General features: G+C 38.6%; 1 long non-coding RNA gene across 1 annotated transcript in view; it reads right to left on the minus strand.

Annotated features, from left to right (window-relative positions):
• The window catches only part of LOC138846848 (uncharacterized), a 43,007-nt gene extending 25,147 nt beyond the window's left edge, over window positions 1–17,860 (minus strand). The window contains exon 1 of the long non-coding RNA XR_011384353.1: window positions 17,729–17,860. This is a non-coding gene — a long non-coding RNA (uncharacterized lncRNA). The remainder of the gene's footprint in view (window positions 1–17,728) is intronic.
• Window positions 17,861–18,493: the final 633 nt, after the last annotated feature.

The raw sequence follows: 18,493 nt of genomic DNA on the forward strand, positions 1-18,493 counted from the left end.
AGGCCCAGGATCACAAAAATTACCAATTCCAATGTTGGCAAAGCCAATGAAAATGGAGCTCTTACAAAGTAAATGAAAGCCTAATGAATTATTTAATTAGAAGTATTAGCATGAATAAAATAATACCTTGAGTTTCATGTTTCATCAGGTTAGATAAGTGATGGATTTTCAATATCAATATACACTGAACATAAAAAAGATGTACAAATATTTTCAACCATCAGCATTACACATTTGCAAAAGCAGTGGATGCTTGAATAGTTCTACAAAAATGTGTTCCAAAATCATGTGATTAGTGTTTAAATAAAGGAAATGAATGTTTATCTCAATGAACCATTTCCAAAAGGGCAGAAATACAAAATAAAGACCCTATTCATTAAATAAAACTTAATAAAAAGTAATTGGTATGTGATAAATGATTCTGGTATTATAGATGAGCATTGTGCTGTCATAATCAATTGTGATATCATAGTCCTACCATTGTGCCATCATAACCCATCATCATACTGTCATAAAACACACTATGATATCATAATAAATTTTCAAATGATGAACCACCATTCTGAAAACATAAGAATTCCCTTTTGCCAATATAATCAATTCTGATGTAAAAGCCTGCTGTTGCTGTAATAAAGTACCATGATGCAATAAGCCAGAGCATTATGACATCAGAATTAATTTTGATGCTGTTAATCACAATTGTTATCATAAGAAATTTTCATGTTATAATCAATTGCTATGTGGTAAACCTTGATTCTGATATAAAATACCTGTGGGGAGCAACTGGGACTAGACTAAGTTACTGGAATTAAGACTTATTCTATGCATCTGCTCTCCCACAATATGGCGCTGAGAAGGGAGTAAACAACTTTTACACAGCTGCCTCCAGTTTGACCAGTAACCTGCAGGAGCTGATCCTGCTCCTAATTGGAGGAGAGCAGTGTACTCGGCATGTGGGTAGCAGAGTTGGGATTGGTGGAAGAGGACTATAAAGGAGAGAGACAACATGCACCAGGAACATCTAAGGGGAACATCCGGATAACATCTGAGCAGCCCCCGAGAGAGCCGGCCGGCGGTGTGCTGCTCCCCCGCGGAAGTGGGGAAAGTGGCAGGGGGCACCGCCCTTCCACGGAGGTGGAAGGACCGCAGCCAACCTGGGAAGAACCAGCAGCAAACCCGGGAAGGGCCGAGCAGACAAAAGAACAACGCACGGTCTAGTGTCGTTCCTCCATGAAGAGGGGGAGCGACAATACCATTGTGATGTCAATTGCTATGTCATTAACCTACCATTGTGCCATCATAAAAATTGTGATGTTATAAACCAATCATCTTGCTACATCTACCAATTTTGATGTCATAAACCACTGTTGTATTTTCATTTAACACATTGGAAAATTATAATGTTTGTTATGTTAAACCTCATTTCTGTTATCATGACCCTGTCATTGATGTCATAATCAATTGTGTTATAATGAAAACAATATGCCATCATAAGAAATTGCGATGTCATAGATCAACATTATATTTTCATAATAACATTGTAGTATAATCAAATGGTCTGAGTAAAACACCATTCTGATATCATAAACCTACATTTGTGATATCATCAAAAGTGATATAATCTTTTCTGCCTTCATACCAATTTTGATGTCATGTACCACCTTTATTGTCATAAAACATCAGGATATAATCTATTGGTTTGTGATAAGCTATCATTCTGATACCATAATTTTACATTTGTGATTGTGATGTCAACAAATCTGTTGTCATATCTCATATATTGTGATGTCATAATTAATGAATTCATAAATCTACTACTGTGATATGATTCTGATATGGTTATGATATCATAATAAATTTTGATATTATAAACTTACCATTTTGGTGTCCTAAATGATTGTGATTTGATAATCCACATTGTGAAATCATAGTTAATTTTGATGTTATAATTGATTGGTTTCTGATGAACATTCATTCTGATATCATAAACCTACCATTGTGAAGTCCTAATAATTTGTGATGTCATAATCCAAATTTTATGACATCATAATGAGTTTTGAAATCATAAATTGCCATTGTATTATCAAAAAACATTATTTTGTCATAACCAGTTGATACATGATCAATTATAGTTCTGATAGTATAAACATACCAATGTGCTATTGTAACAAATTGTGATATCATAAACCTACCATTGTTCTTTCATAAACTTTGGTGTCATCATGATATTGTCATAAGACACATTGTGAAATTGCTATCAATTTTTATGTTATAATCTACCATTCTGATATCAACCTAACATTCTATCATAATCAATTCTGATATTAAAATGTTTCTGATGCCATAATTAGTTGTGATGTCATAAACATTATACCATATAATCAATTTGGATGTAATAAACCCCTTTATATTGCCATAATAATATAGTATCATACATTCTGGTATCAGAAACATACCTTTAATATGTCATTGTCATAACATCGTTTTGTCATAATCAATTTTGATGTAATAAAGCTACCATTTTTCTTTCATAAAATTTTTTGTTAAATCATCACACATTGTGTCATAATAAAATTTGATGTCACAAATAACCTTGCTTTGCCAAAAAATGTAATGTTGAAATAAAATGTTAAGTGATAAAACACCATTCTGAGGGCCGGCGCTATGACACAGTATGTTAATCATCTTCCTGTGGTGCCAGCATCCCATATGGGTGCCCATCGGAATCCTGGCTGCTCCTCTTCCAATCCAGCTCTCTGCTATGCCTTGGGAAGGCAGTGGAAGATGGCTCAAGTCCTTGGGCCCCTGCACCCACATGGGAGACAGGAAGGAGCTCCTGGCTCCTGGCTTCAGATCGGCTGGAGTTGCAGTCATTTGGGGAGTGAACCAGTGGATGGAAGACGTTTCTCTCCATCTCTCCCTCTCACTATCTGTAACTCTACCTCTCAAATAATTAAAATCTTTAAAAAAAACCACCATTCTTCTATCGTAAAACTGTCTTTGTGAATCAGTTGTGATTTTATAAACAGTGTTCCATAATAACTAATTTTGATGGCATATACTTTCTTTGCATTATCATAGAAAAAATTGTGGAGGCAGGCATTGTAGCATAATGGATTAAATTGCCATGTGCCAAAACAACATCTCATATGGGCACTGGTTCAAATCCTGGCTGCCCCAGTTCCAATCTGTCTCCCTGCTAATGAGCTTGGGAAGGCAGCAGAGGACAGTCCAAGTCCTCAGTCCTTGTTCCCATGTGAGAGACCTGGATAAAGCTCCTGGCTCCTGTCTTTGAACTGATACAGCTTTGGCCATTTTAGCCACTTGGGGGAATGAATATCCTTCTCTACTTCTGCCTTTCAAAAAATTAAATAAATATTTTTAAAAATTGTGATATCAGTCTATTCGTTTGGATAAGCCACCCTTCTAATATCATAAACCTACCTTTTTGTTGCCATATTCAAATTGTGATGACATAAAACTACCTCATGCCATCATAATCAATTTTGATGTCATAAATGACCATTATATTGTCATAAAACACTGTAATGTGATTCTTCCAACCTTACCCTCCCTCACACCCATATTCCCACACTTCTTCCTCCTCTCTCTCCTATTCTTATTCTTATTTTTTACAAAGATCTATTTTCAATTAACTTTGTTTTTTAAAAATTTTATTTATTTGAGAGATAGAGTTACAAACAGTTTGTGGGAGAAACAGAGAGAAAGGTCTTCTGTCCACTGGTTCACTCCCCAAATGGCTGCAATGATCAGAGCTGGACCAATCCGAAGCCCCAGGCCATAGCCATAGCAGAGACACTGGATTGGAAAAAGGAGCAGCTGGGACTAGAACTGGTGCCCATAGGGGATGCTGGTGCTGCAGGTGGAGGATTAGCATACTGCACCACAGCACCAGCCCCTCAACTTTATACTCATAAGATTAACCCTACAATATATGAGTTCTACAAATAGTATGAAAAAATTATCCCTTAACAATTGTGACAAGAGCTGTTTAAAACCATTGCATCTAAAAGTGGAAACTTCACTTCTATAGATTACCTTTTAGGTACTCTATTAGTTTCCACAGATCAGGGAGAAAATATGGTATTTGTCCTCTTGTGGCTGGCTTATTTCATTAAGTATAATGGTTTCCAGTTTCATCCATTTTGTTGCATTTTATTTTAAATCACTGTGTAGTATTCCATAGTGTATATAAAAAATAATTTATTTATCTAGTCTTTAGTTGATGGACACCTGTATTGATTCCATATCTTAGCTATTATGACTGAGCTACAATGACCAAACACTGCCATCACAATCAATGTGGTTGTCATAAACCATGATAGTCTGTGTAGCCATAATCAATTATGTGAAAAAACAACATCATAATATCATAACCCATTGTGCCATCTTTGTCAATTGCGCTGCCATAAAATTAATATCATGCCCTATTGTGCCATCACAATATGTTGTAATGTCATAAACCAAGGAACCATCGTGAAATCATCAATATTGATGTCATTAAACACCATTGGATTATAATAAAAATTTTGATGTGAAAATCATTTTGTGATAAACTGCCATTCTGATGACATAAGACTACCTCTGTGATGTCATAATGTATTGTCATAAAACCATTTTGGCATCATAATCAATTTTGATACCATAACCATCATTGCAATACCAAAGTCAGTTGTGGTGCCATAATACCATTGTGATGTCCTATTCAATTGTGATGTCATAGTACATTGTTGTCATAAACTAATGTTGAGATGCCACAAATTATCATTGTCATAAACCAACCATTGTAATATCATAATCAAATTTGAAGTAAAGAATGTTGACATAATCAATTTTGATGTATTAACCATCATTGTGATATTTTAGCCAATTGTGATGATAGAAAACCATTGTGATACCATAATCAATGTGAAGTCATAAATTTTTGATGTCATAAACTAATATTTAGATGCAATATGCAAAACTTTGTCATATAATAAACTATTGTGAACACACAAAAGAACTGACATCATAAACTTATCATTGACATAAACTGAGCACTGTGATGACTAAACCTTAAACGACACTACAGCCCAAATGGATCTAACAGATATCTACAGATCTTTTCATCCTACACTTAAAGAATTTACATTCTTCTCAGCAGTACATGGAACCTTCTCTAGGATTGATCACATACTAGGCCATAAGGCAAGTCTCAGCAAATTCAAAAGAATTAGAATCATACCATGCAGCTTCTCAGACCATAGGGGAATGAAGTTGGAAATTAGCAACTCAGGAATCCCTAGGGCATATGCAAATACATGAAGATTTAGCAACATGCTCCTGAATGAACAATGGGTCATAGAAAAAATCAAAAGAGAAATAAAAAACTTTTTGGAAGTCAATGAGGATAACAGCACAACATACCAACTTATGGGATACAGCAAAAGCAGTGTTAAGAGGAAAGTTTATAGCAATAGGTGCCTACATCAAGAAATTGGACAGGCACCAAATAAACAAGCTTTCAATGGATCTCAAGGATCTAGAAAAACTGCAGAAAACCAGACCCAAATCTAGTAGGAGAAGAGAAATAATTAAAATCAGAGAAGAAAGCAACAGGATTGAATCCAAAAAATATTACAAAAATAAGCCAAATGAGGAGTTGGTTTTTTGAAAAAATAAACAAAATTGACACCCCATTGGCCCAACTAACTAAAAAAAGAAAAGACCCAAATCAATAAAATCAGAGATGAAAAAGGAAATGTAAAAACAGACACCACAGGAATAAAAAGAATCATCAGAAATTACTACAAGGACTTGTATGCCAGCAAACAGGGAAACCTATCAGAAATGGATAGATTCCTGGACACATGCAACCTACCTAAATTGAACCAGGAAGACATAGAAAACCTAAACAGACACATAACTGAGACAGAAATTGAAACAATAATAAAGGCCCTCGCAACAAAGAAAAGCCCAGGACCAGATGGATTCACTGCTGAATTCTACCAGACTTTTAAAGAAGAACTAACTCCAATTCTTCTCAAACTATTCAGAACAATTGAAAAAAGAGGGAATCCTCTCAAATTCCTTCTATGAAGCCAGCATCACCTTAATTCCTAAGCCAAAAAAAGATGCAGCATTGAAAGAGAATTACAGACCAATATCCCTGATGAACATAGATGCAAAAGTCCTCAAAAAAAATTCTGGCCAAGAGAATGCAACAACACATCAGAAAGATCATCCAACCAGGCCAAGTGGGATTTATCCCTGGTATGCAGGGATGGTTCAATGTTCACATTAACAGACTGAAGAAGAAAAACCATATGATTATCTCAATAGATGCCGAGAAAGCATTTGATAAAATACAACACCCATTCATGATGAAAACTCTAAGCAAACTGGGTTTGGAAGGAACATTCCTCAATACAATCAAAGCAATCTATGAAAAACCCACAGCCAACATCCTATTGAATGGGGAAAAGCTGAAAGCATTTCCACTGAGATCTGGTACCAGACAGGGATGCCCACTCTCACCACTGCTATTCAATATAGTTCTAGAAGTTTTAGCCAGAGCTATTAGGCAAGAAAAAGAAATTAAAGGAATACAAATTGGGAAGGAAGAACTCAAACTATCCCTCTTTGCAGATGCTATGATTCTTTATTTAGGGGACCAAAAGAACTCTACTAAGAGACTACTGGAACTCATAGAAGAGTTTGGCAAAGTAGCAGGGTATAAAATCAATGCACAAAAATCAACAGTCTTTGTATACAAAGGCAATGCCATGGCTGAGAAAGAACAGCAAAGATCAATCCCATTCACAATAGCTACAAAAACAATCAAATACCTTGGAATAAACTTAACCAAGGACGTTAAAGATCTCTATGATGAAAATTATAAAACCTTAAAGAAAGAAATAGAAGAGGATACCAAGAAATGGAAAAACCTTCCATGCTCATGGATTGGAGGAATTAATATAATCAAAATGTCCATTCTCCTAAAAGCAATTTATAGATTCAATATGATACCTATCAAAATACCAAAGACATTCTTCTCAGATCTAGAAAAAATGATGCTGAAATTCATATGGAGTCACAGGAGACCTAGAATAGATAAAGGAATCTTGTACAACAAAAACAAAGCCAGAGGCATCACAATACCAGATTTCAGGACATACTAAAGGGCAGTTGTAATCAAAACAGCATGGTACTGGTACAGAAACAGATGGATAGATCAATGGAACAAAATTGAAACACCAGAAATCAACCCAAACATCTACAGCCAACTTATTTTTGATCAAGGATCCAAAACCAATCCCTGGAGCAAGGACAGTCTATTCAATAAATGGTGCTGGAAAAATTGGATTTCCACATGCAGAACCATGAAGCAAGACCCCTACCTTTCACCTTACACAAAAATTCACTCAACATGGATTAAAGACTTAAATCTATGACCTGACACCATCAAATTATTAGAGAGCATTGGAGAAACTCTGCAAGATATAAGTACTGGCAAAGCCATCTTGGAAAAGACCCCAGAAGCACAGGCAGTCAAAGCCAAAATTACCATTTGGGATTGCATCAAATTGAGAAGTTTCTGTACTGCAAAAGAAACAGGAAACTGAAAAGGCAACCGACAGAATGCGGAAAAATATTCACAAACTATGCAATAGATAAAGGGTTGATAACCAGAATCTACAAAGAGATCAAAAAACTCCACAACATCAAAACAAACAACCCACTTAAGAGATGGGCCAAGGACCTTAATAGACATTTTTCAAAAGAGGAAATCCAAATGGCCAACAGACACATGAAAAAATGTTCAAGATCTCTAACAATCAGGGAAATGCAAATCAAAACCACAATGAGGTTTCACCTCACCCCGGTTAGAATGGCTCACATTCAGAAATCTACCAACAATAGATGCTAGAGGGGATGTGGGGAAAAAGGGACACTAACACACTGTTGGTGGGAATGCAAACTGGTCAAGCCACTATAGAAGTCAGTCTGGAGATTCCTCAGAAACCTGAATATGAACCTACAATTAGACCCAGCCATCCCACTCCTTGGAATTTACCCAAAGGTAATTAAATTGGCAAACAAACAAGCTGTCTGCACATTAATGTTTATTGCAGCTCAATTCACAATAGCTAAGACCTGGAACCAATGCAAATGCCCATCAACAATATACTGGATTAAGAAATTATGGGACATGTACCCTATAGAATACTATACAGCAATCAAAAACAATGAAACCCGGTCATTTGCAACAAGATGGAGGAATCTGGAAAACAATATGCTGAGTGAATTAAGCCAGTCCCAAAGGGACAAATATCATATGTTCTCTCTGATCGGCGACAACTAAGTGAGCACCAAAGGGGAAACATGTTGAAGTGAAATGGACACTATGAGAAACAATGACTTGATCAGCTCTTGTACTGACTGTTGATGTACAATGTAATACTATATCCATTTTAGTATTTTCTCTTTGATTTGTTCTAGTACTATTGGTTGAACTCCATAATTAACACACAATTGTTCTTAGGTGTTTAAATTTTAACTGAAAAGTGATCCCTGTTAAATGTAAGAGTGGAAATAAGAGAGGGAAGAGATGTGCAATTCGGGACATGCTCAATCGGACTTGCCCCAAAGGGTGGAGTTAGAATCATGTCAGGGAATTCCAATATAATCCCATCAAGGTGGCATGTACCAATGCCATCTCACTAGTCCAAGTGATCAATTTCAGTTCACTGTTGATCACACTAATAGGTCTAAGAGTCAAAGGGATCATACAAACAAGTCTAGTGTTTGCTAATACTAGCTGATAGAATCAAAAAGGGAGAGAACGATCCATCATGGGAAGCAGGATACACAGTAGACTCATAGAATGGCAGATGTCCTAAATAGCACTCTGGCCTCAGAATCAGCACTTAAGACATGTGGATCTGGCTGAAGAGCCCATGAGAGTATTTTAGGCATGGAAAGTCAAGACAACCTGGAAAAAAAAAAAGAAGACCTAAATGGAAGATCTCTGCGAGTGAGATCTCAGTGGAAAGAACAGGGCCATCAAAGAAGGAGGTACCTTTCTCTGAAGGGAGGAGAGAGCTTCCACTTTGACTATGACCCTGTCAGAATAAGATTGAAGTCTGCGAACTCAAAAGGCTTCCATAGCCTTGGCAACTCATGACTAGAGCCTAGGCAGATTATTGACGCCAGAAACAAGAATGTCAAATTGTTAAGTCAACAACAGGAGTCACTGTGTACTTACTTTTCATGTGGGATCTGTCCTTAATGTGTTGTCCAATGTGAATTAATGCTATAACTAGTACTGAAACAGTATTTTACACTTTGTGTTTCTGTGTGGGTGCAAACTGATGAAATATTTCCTTAATATATACTGAATTGATCTTCTGTATATAAAGATAATTGAAAATGAATCTTGATGTGAATGGAATGGGAGAAGAAGTGGGAGATGGGAGGGGTGTGAGTGGGAGGGAAATTATTGGGGGAAGGCATTGTAGTCCATTAACTGTACTTTGAAAATTTATATTTACTAAATAAAAAATAAAAAAGAGGGTAAAAAAGACTCCAGAAAACAGTTATGCTCCACTTCAAAAAATGAATAAGAGTTATTAAAAGAAGAAAGGGGTGTAAGTGTGTTCTTCTAAAGGAAACAGAATGGGCAAAAGCTCTGAGGTAGAAGAGTGCATGGCAAATCCATGGTATCATCCTATCAGATATTGCCAGCCAGACTCTAGAGGTTGTTAGGATTCAAATTCTACCTCCACTGGCTGATGCTGTGGCTCAATTGGCTAATCCTCTGCCTGCGGTGCTGGCACCCCAGGTTCTAGTCCCAGTTGTGGTGCCAGATACTAGCCCCGGTTGCTCCTCTTCCAATCCAGCTCTCTGCTGTGGCCTGGGAGGGCATTGGAGGATGGCCCAAGTGCTTCAGTCCCTGCAACTGCATGGGAGACTGGGAGGAAGCACCCAGCTCCTGGCTTTGGATCAGCACAGGACCAGCCATAGTGGCCATTAGGGGAGTAAACCAACAGAAGGCAGACCTTTCTCTCTGTCTCTCTCTCTCACTGTCTAACACTGCCTGTCAAAAAAAAATCAAATTGTACCTCTACCAACTACAATTTGTGTTACCTTAGGCAAAATATAAAACCATGATAAGTGCCCTTCTAATGTAAAATGAAGATGATTATTTTACTTCATAGGCAGGTTGGATCAAGCAAATTAACATATAGACATCACATATCTAGTAGTAGTGTTAGGATTATTGTCAGATATTACTTATATATATTATATAATATGATTTGATATTTTATACTACTTGTCTAGATAGAATTAAAACATTGATTATTCTTTCTTCTGTTAAAGGTAAAAATACTGTGCATACATTTGTTTTAATTTTTAGATTGAAATTAAAATTTGTGTATATCACATACATAAAATAATCATACATTCTAACAATACTGTTCAATGACTTTTGGTAAATGGATACTGTCGCTCCCCCTCTTCACGGAGGAACAACACAGGACCCTGCGCTGTTCTTTTGTCTGCTTGGCCCTCCCCGGGTTTGCTGCTAGTTCTTCCCGGGTTGGCTACCGTCCCTTCCACCTCTGTGGAAGGGCGGTTCCCCCTGCCACTTTCCCCACTTCCGCGGGGGAGCAGCACACCACCGGCCGGCTCTCTCGGGGGCTGCTCAGGTGTTCCTCTTAGATGTTCCTGGTGCATGTTGTCTCTCTCCTCCTTTATAGTCCTCTTCCACCAATCCCAACTCTGCTACCCACATGCCGAGTACGCTGCTCTCCTCCAATCAGGAGCAGGTCCTGCTGTTTATTGGTTGAACTGGAGGCAGCTGTGTAGAAGCTATTTCCTCCTCTCCCAGCGCCATATTGTGGGAGAGCAGATGCATAGAATAACTCAATTCGCGTAACAGTCTAGTCTGAGTTGCTCCCCACAGTATACCGGTGGGAAACCATCACCACAATCCAGCTTTAGGGAAGTCCCATCACTCCAAAAGTTCTTACAAGCATTTTTGAAGTCTTTCTCCAATTATACCAATTTTACCCAGCAGACCCATGTAAGTCATAAACTGCTATCTCTCCTTATATATTTGCCTCTTCTGTATAAATGGAATTATAGACTATGCAAAAAAAAAGACTTTGGTAGAATGAGGTGTGTGGTTGAAGAAAGCTTGGAAGGGCAGTGGTTTTATGCTGTGCAGTGCTCCAATGAAGAGCAAATTCAGTAGAATTTCAATTTATTCTTTCCTCCATTTTGGAATCTCCCAAACCCACAGTCAATAAAACCATGAGATTGCAACCATTCTATTATTTTCACAGCAACATGTTGTAAGCAATGACCAGAATCACAAAACCATCTTTGAGAATTGTGGTGTTTACTTTGAAATATGAAAGGAAAATATTCCATAATGCAGTTCCAAGGATACAAAATAACAGTTAATGTCAATTAACTGACATGAAAGATCTAGAACATATTTTAAGTACAAAGGCCATCATACATTTTAAATAGAAATCTATTATGCTCCTTGATTCATTCAATAATCCTATAAACTCCTAAAGTACAGGACTGAATTCATAGACTACACTTGTTACACTACAGGTATGGATAGACACACATATTTTCAATAAATTCTTTCTGAGTTTATGAGTGAACTTTACAAAGAAGCTAAGAAAACACAGTTTTCTGATTATATCAAGCATTGAGAAATCTGATTGGGATGATTTGCGTGATGCACCTGGCCTTACATGTCAGTATTACTCTTTCTTGAGAGGTATAGAAATTTTCCATAGCAACTCTCTAATGAAAATTGCAAGTGAGGTGGAATCCAGTGTTAATTCTAAGAAACAGTAAAACAGCTTTGTAGGATCAACATTAGAATGGAGTCCTATTGCCACAACACGTGTCACATTATATTGTGATTGCCAAGAAAAACATAGAGAGTATACTCATTCTAAAACTAGTAAGAAAACATGTAAATGAGCTATTTAGCCAGCAAACTTTCCAATAATTCATTTTGCAAAAGTTTCTCCATTCCTTCTGGTTCCCCTCTGCCTCTGGGTTTCTGTTGCCCCATATTCAGTCCATCCCTATCTTGCTTTACATGTGAAAATAGAATGAGGATCTTTCTAATGTAATTGGACCTAGATATTTACATATTAAAATATATTATTCATTAAACACTTACTGTTTACCTATTTTAAAATCACCATTTGAGATGTGTAGGATAGATGAATAAAACTGATACAAATCAGTGGCTTTGTAAACCTTACATTGTATGAGAACCACAGTTTGTCAGACACTGAATTGTATGAGAACCACAGTTTGTCAGACACTGAACCATTTTGTTTTTATTTATTTAAAAGGCAAAGTAAAAGATAAAGAAGGAGGTAAAGAGAGAAGGGGGAGAGTGTGATGAGGGAGAATAGAGGGAGAAAGCATCCAACCACTGGATCAATCATCAAGTGCCCATCTTTAAGACTGAATCAGTCCAAAGTCAAGAGCCAGGAACTCCATCCAAACCTCCCAGAGGTGTGGCAGGACACAAGCCCTTGCACCATCCTCTACTGCTTTCCCAAGTACATCAATAGCTAGCTTAATGGTGGTTGCTAGCATTCAAAGCATCACCCCAATATGAGATGTGAGCATTCCAAGCTGTAGCTTAACATGCTGAGATTCAATGCCTACCACACACTGAATTATTTTACACAAGTTACACATCCCTCACAACAAGGAGGCAGATGCCTTTATTATCCACACTTTATAAGAAGTTGTAATAAATGTTTAAATGCAAGGCTACATGTCCAGTTTTACACACACAGGAATGATTCCAATCCATGCATCTAACTCCAAAGCATACAGACTTAATCATGACAAAACCCCACACTTTATGAAATGCTGGTAGCACACAAATATGTAGAAAGAGAGGCATACTATACAATTATTCCCTAGCATGCTAATTTGTAATTGTCCCAATTATGTTTACTTCCCACAAGAAAGTATGCTTTCTGAGCCAAGCAGGCCTTAGAATACAGAAGTTAAGGGAACACCTTACTGTTTGTTGTCCAGCTACTTGGCCTCTTTTGGCCTCAGTTTCCTTATGGATAAAAAACCCACAATGTCCAACTCACAGAATAACAGAGAGAATGAAAAACAAATGTGTGCAGAATGCTTGGCTCACAAGAAGCACAATAAATTGCTGCTGCTATCCGTATTCCTAGACACAGCACTGACTCCCACAGCATGAAGCCAAAGCTGGGTATACAGTAAATCACTGAAAAAATATAGGTTTTTGGGTATTTCTCATATCTTCCAGGTTCCTTGGATATTTCTACCCATTCAACAAACATTTGAGCAGCTTCTATTCCATGTTAGGCTGTTCAAAGGGTTAAACCAAACAGAAAAGTTGTCTACTACTCACTACATAATGCTATGGTTGTCACCCCTAACTTGCCTTCCTTCCTAATACAAAATTATAAGGCAGGCACTCTCTCTAGACAAATTTACCAACATATTAAACATCTAACCCTAATGTCACTAGAATTATTTTACCATATTCTTGCAAATCAATGCAGTCTGAAAATGATTTATTTGTTTAACCTGTAAAAATAGGCTGGTTGGAATTATTATTGTGAGGCAGGATGTTAAGCTTCCACCTGCAATAAGTTACAAATACAAATTTCAAAACACATGCTTCCATTATGTGGTGATTAACTGAGGCAAATTCTATGGCCTTGCTTGAGTGTTGATGGTGCAGAGGTAATTGAGGAAATGCACAGGCTCTTCATCAGCATACCCCATCTGTACAAAGCATTAGGCATGGTGGAGAAGAGATATTCCAGACTGTCCATGCCAACCAAGGATGAGAAATGGTAAATGAGAAGTGGGGAGAAACAATACCAGCGTTCATGGTAAAAGGAAGAGTCCCGCCTTAATATGTTGACCATGCAGGTATACTAAGGACTTGTCCTCCTTTTCATCAATGACCCAGCAGGCTGGTTCACCACACTGATGAAGTAATACCTGATTCAGTGCCCACAGGTCACAATTATCTAGGCTATGAGCCCAGTAAACAGATGAGTGTCTCCCACAGAAGTGCCGGTGGGGTGTATGAACTACTGTGCCAAGGGACCTACTATGGAGACTATCTGGGGGGATGAGCCACATCAGTGCTGAGGAGTGTCTGAAGCAACACATGAAGTTTATCTGAAATGAGACAACTTGGGATCCCCCTTCAACACAGCATCTAATAGTGACCACTTTGATGTGGATGGCCAGATGTGGTATCAGCTTGTGGAAAGTGGATGAAGAGGTGTCAGGCAGAACAGCACCTGATGGCACACCTTTAGCTTCATAGTTCTGAGTGACAAGCACAGCAGGAAGCTGCTGCTGTGAACACTCCATTGCGTGGATGTACTTGGGTATTTTCTAGAGTGTTGAGGGTCTGCACAGCTTAAATTCAGGGGCTATGACCATCAGGGCCAGGAGAGTTGGTTTGGACTGTTGTAGGGCTCCTCTTAAAATAACAGAGGGGTGAGCATTGGGGAACAGCATGTAAGATGGCTCTTTCGAGACCCACATCCTATATTAGAGTAGGTTTGAGTCCCACTCCACTTCCAATCCAGCTTCCTACTAAAGTGCACCCTAGAAGGCAGCATATAATAGCTCAGATACTTGGGTCTGTGCCACCCACACCGAGTTCTGGGATTTTCACTTCATAAAACCTGATGTTTTCACATCACAACCTGGCTGAATTCCAGCTATTGTGAATATCTGGAGAGAACAGTGGATGAGAGATCACTGTGCCTTTAATGTGAATAAAATTAATTTTCAAAATTTAAATAAACCTCCTGCATCCATGTGGCCAGACTGGGACTATTCCAGTTGGGCCCCTTCCCTGTGGGGATGGCAATGGCATAGACTAATTGAAAAAATGCCTGAATACCTCAGTGGCCTCCTTTTCTCAGTTGTGCATCATTGTTTGACATACGAAGTTCATGATGGAGTGTTATTTTCCAGATCACCAACACACATTGCAGCAAAGGAACACCTTATGTTCATCCACTCTGCATGGAGGACCCCATCAGCTCTGCTTCCCAGATGATACGAGTCTCTCATGTGGGTTACAGGGACCCACATACTTCAGCCATCACTCCCTCCAAAAGTGCATATTAGCATAAAGCTGGAATTGAGAGTTGTGACTGTAACCTAGGCATGCCAATATAGGATGTGGACATACTAAGCAGGGTTGTAACACATGCCAAATGTCAATCCCTCAGTGAATTTTTGAAGTGCCTCTGTATATCCAAGGCTTTCAGAGAAAGGAGACAGAGCCTTCTGGGCCCTGCCCCTTTACTACATAGTTTCTGCTTCTCCCCAACATTGCACACTGCTTCATGTGTCTCTCTCTGTGCATGCTCACTTCTGAGGTCTCTTCAGGCAGACAGGGAAGAGCAGCAGAGCACAGAAGAGTGGGTCTGGGAGACAAGGCAGATTAGGGAAAAACTGGACTGTGACAGTTTCTGCCTGGATCCTGCCACTTAGTGTTTAGTGACCACATCTGAAGCAGAGGAAAATTGTTCATCTACATGCCAAAAACTGAAATATAATATCTTTATATTACCCCAGGCATGAAAGTCAAATCAAAATGAATTGAAGGCTTACATAAAAGGTCTGAGAATATGAAACCCCTTACAAATGGAAGCAAATTCATTGATATTAGTCTCAACAATGATTGTTTAGATATGACACTAAACGCATAGGTGACAAAAGCAAAGACTGAAAAAAATCTAAGAAATATTCTGCATGTGATAGGAAAAACAGAACAGATGAAGTAAGAAATGAAGAAAACATTAGACAACCTGGGTTTGAACACAAACAACTCAAAAACAAATATTGTAATAAAAATTGCACAAAGGATTGATCAGTTTTCCATTGAATATATACAAGTAGCCAACAGGTAACTTAAAAGGGATTCAGAAACAGCTAATGAAGACTACAATGCTAATTAAGACCACAGTGATTATCATTTCATATATGTTAAAATAATTATCCAAAAGTAAAAAGATAACATTGGCCCAGGGTGGAAAAAAGGAATATAAAAATTGTTGCTGAGAAAGTAAATTGGTACATCCAATATAGAAAACATTATGTAGGTCTTCAATCAAAATTAAACATAGAACATATGACAAAGCAATCTCACAACTGCGTGTATATCCAAAGGAAACCAAATCAATATCTCAAATAGATACCTTTATCTCCACATTACTGGCAGCATTATCTACAAGAACAAGATATGGAGACAACCCCACTGTCAACATATGAATAAAGAAAATGTGATAAACACACATACACAGGAATCACAGACAACCTTAATAAGGAAATTCTTCCATTTTGTCAGGATGTAGATCCAAAAATATGAATGTGGACATTAGGCTATTTGAAATAAGGCACAGAAAGATAAATGGCACACAATATCACTCATATGTGTAATCTAAGAAAGTCGCACTTAATCACAGAATAGAATGGTGGTTGTCATGGGCTGAGAGTGAAGGACATGGGAAAATGTTAGCTGAACACACATTTGCAGCTATGAGATAAATTAACAAAATTAACACCTCAAGACCTTAATATTCAACACTGTAAACAGTTGGTTATGATATCACATACTCACAACTTGTTAATATCTTCCATATTCTTTAATAACAAAGGGATGTAATGTGATGGATATGTTAGATTGTCTTAATCATTTCACAATGTATATGTACAAGAGGATTCCAGAAAGTTTATGAAAAAATGTAATCAAAAGATAATGTGAATTGTCCATAACTTTTTAACGTCCCTCACATAGCAAAACATCAGTTTTTGATGATACACAAATTGTGTCAGTCATACTCTGACAATCTTGAAAAAATTAAAACAAGCAAAACTAAACAGACTCCTATATTAAAATATAAATCCAAAATAACTTAGTAAACTAGACATATCTACAGGATTTGGAAGACTTTCATGCAAGAGAAATCATTTTTAAAACACACATAAATTTGAGTGGTCAAAATTTCTATTTTGAAAGTGCAAATAGAGATGGCACCCTGTACAGAGAAAGTGCAAGTGCTAAGACGTTGCCCAAGTACCAAATTACAGGGTCTTTCTGCTTCTCTAAAACCTGGGTGAAAACCCCAAGCCAAATAAAACTTCTGTCTCTACCTTACTCAGTCTATGTTACTGTGATATTGGAAACATATGAAGGAGTGAGACATCCTAGAAACAGCTGTGTAAAGAGGTCAATGCCCTGGAAAATACCCTGCAGGCCACATATTAAGAAAACTCGGGGGAACCAGGTCCCTGTGGGGAGGGAAGGAGGAACCTACAGCGCCTGTCCCTCATGAACCACATACACACAGCCCACATTCTCCCTAGAGACTACCCAGTCCCCACTGCACAATCGGGGGAGACGTGGAGCTACTGTCACACAGCTGGCCTGCTATGGCTCCGGGCTGAGAAGTCTCACTCAAGCAGGGAAGGGGCAGGACCTCGGGGGTGCTGGGTGCCAGTAAAACCCCCAACCCACGGGTCTGAGGGGACCGAGGGGAAGCCCTGTGCCAGCGCCAATATGGAGCCCACAGATGCCGGAGGCCTGTGTCCTCCTGGCCTTCGGATCCGTTTTCCCCTCTCGGTACAACCAGGTCCACACACTCACCATGTCGCGGTTGTCAGCTTCCTAGGTGCCCAGTGTCCCCGGTGAGTGAAGGTGGAGAGCTGCAGAGGTCGACCTCGCTTGGGAGCCTCCTGGCGGCGGAGCTGTCTCCCAGGAGTTCACTCTGCAGGCAAAACTCTGAGAAGATTGTGACGTCCAGGCCCCGCGTGCTGATGCACTGTGGACGTCACCTTGCCTGATTGGACAGTTTGCCAGCCTTGAGTGCACGGAACGTCACAAAGCACGGAGCCAATCAGCGTCCCCAATAGCAAGGACACCTAACTTCAAGTTGTCCTGGATGGGAACAGCGAGAGACAGACCTGGGTTCAGGTCTGAAATGGCCGCCCCTGGGCTCCGCCTCCCCGCGGCTGGAGGGCTCTCACCTCTGAGCTCCTGCTACCCACTGGCCTTGCCCTGGGTCCCTGTCCTTCTCCCTGCGGATGCTGCCTGGAGCTGGCGGTAACCTGTTGCAGTGAGTTACAGTTCTGTTTATCCGCTTCCGGCGCTTTCGTTTTCCTTGTATTTCTGCTCATTCTATTGGGTCGTTTGTATTATTGATTTGAATAACACTTAGATGTAACATAATTTACTCTTTTTTTTCTTTTCTTCTGTTTTCTACTCTGCCTATTGATCTTTTACATTTTCTAGTTATTTCTTGCTGGCACTGGTAATCTAATGGATTTTTAAAACATTGATCTTTCCCACAACATTAAATTCATTTATCAGTTTATTTGTTTTTAGATTTTATGGATTCTCCCTAAATAAATA

The sequence above is a fragment of the Oryctolagus cuniculus genome, chromosome 19, assembly GCF_964237555.1.
Source record: "Oryctolagus cuniculus chromosome 19, mOryCun1.1, whole genome shotgun sequence".
NCBI lineage: Eukaryota > Metazoa > Chordata > Mammalia > Lagomorpha > Leporidae > Oryctolagus > Oryctolagus cuniculus.